This window comes from Hordeum vulgare, chromosome 4H (assembly GCF_904849725.1).
Source record: "Hordeum vulgare subsp. vulgare chromosome 4H, MorexV3_pseudomolecules_assembly, whole genome shotgun sequence".
Classification (NCBI taxonomy): domain Eukaryota; kingdom Viridiplantae; phylum Streptophyta; class Magnoliopsida; order Poales; family Poaceae; genus Hordeum; species Hordeum vulgare.
In genome coordinates this window covers 542,204,250-542,206,174 of record NC_058521.1, presented here as the reverse complement: position 1 = coordinate 542,206,174, position 1,925 = coordinate 542,204,250, and positions in this window count along the sequence as shown.

The window sequence follows — 1,925 nt, the reverse complement described above, 5'->3', positions numbered from 1 at the left end:
ACGAGCATCTTTGAAAAGAGTAGGCCAATAAAATCCAGATTGTAATACCTTGTGTGCAGTTCTATCTCCCACATGGTGTCCTCCATAAGCCTCGGAGTGACGCTTTCGAAGGATTTGTTCCTGTTCATGCTCAGGTATACAACCTCTAAGAATACCATCTACTACCTCTTTATAAAGATGTGGGTCACCCCAAAAGTAATGTCTTAAATCAAAGAAGATTTTTTCTTTTGCTCATGGTGACACTAGGTGGTATATATTTAGCAACAATGTAATTAGCATAATCAGCAAACCACGATGTGTTATGAGAAACATTGACCACACCTAGTTGTTCATGAGGGAAGCTATCATCAATAGGTAGTGGGTCATCAAGAATATTTTCGAACCTAGACAAGTTATCAGCTACGGGGTTCTTGGCTCCTTTCCTATCAATGATATGCAAATCAAATTCTTGTAGCAAAAGAATGCATCTAATAAGTCTAGGTTTAGCATCTTTCTTTTCCATAAGATACTTAATAGCAGCATGATCACTGTGAACAATTACTTCATAATCAACAATGTAAGATACGAATTTATCGCAAGCAAATACAACTGCTAAGAATTCTTTTCAGTAGTAGCGTAATTTCTCTCGGCACTGTCTAGAGTTTTACTAGCATAATGGATAACATTTAATTTCTTATCAACTCTTTGTCCTAGAATAGCACCAACAGCATAATCACTAGTATCACACATAATTTCAAAAGGCAAGTTCCAATTAGGTGGTTGAACAATAGGTGCAGAATTTAAGGCTGTCTTAAGTGTTTCAAAGGCTTCTACACAATCATCATCAAAAACGAAAGGAACATCCTTCTGTAATAAATTGGTAAGAGGTCTAGAAATTTTAGAGAACTCCTTAATAAACTTCCCATAGAAACCCGCATGACCAAGGAAACTACAAATATCTTTAATATCTTTAGGACAGGGCATCTTGTCAATTGCATCAAATTTAGCCTTATCCACCTCAATACCTCGTTTAGAAAATTTATGACCAAAGACAATACCTTCATTTACCATAAAGTGGCACTTCTCCCAATTCAAGACGAGGTTAGTTTGTTCACATCTCTACAAAACTCTATCGAGGTTTCTTAAGCAATCATCAAAAGAAGTTCCATCAACGGAAAAATAATCCATGAAAATCTCAATAAATTTTTCACAAAAATCAAAGAATATAGCAGTCATACATGTTTGAAAGGTAGGAGGTGCATTGCATAATACAAAAAGGAAAATTTCTATAAGCATAAGTTCCAAAAGGACAAGTAAAGGTGGTTTTCTTTTGATCCGGTTGTGACACAGTTATTTGAGAAAAACCAGAATAACCATCTAGAAAGCAAAAATGTGTGTGCTTCGATAATCTTTCTAGTATTTGGCCTATCGAAGGTAAAGGATAATGATCTTTTCTAGCAGCTTTGTTTAATTTTCTAAAATCAATTACCATTCTATAACCAGTAACAATTCTTTGTGGAATAAGTTCATTTTCATCATTGGGAACAACAGTAATACTCGCTCTGTCATGGTTTAGAAGGCACAATTAAACTTGCGTGTGTTTCCAAAATAGACAAGGTTTAAGGCGCGAAAGCAATTACTCCTATTAATTAGTACTAGTACTACTCATGCATGCGCCCTCCCAATTTGCTGCTCACACATTAGTACTAGTATTTTCTCAGTTGATTAGGCGCATTAGCATTTACACCTACTACATCTCACAACCAATCGATGACTACCTTGGTCCCAGAGATTTTCCAAGCGTGCCTTCTAAACCGTGATGGAGGGAGTACCTCCTTTCTTAGGAACACAATGAACGGGAATTACCCATCTACTATCAGCTATGTAATAAATAATACCTGCTTCTAGAAGCTTTAATAGTTCATTTCTTACCACTTCTTTCATTT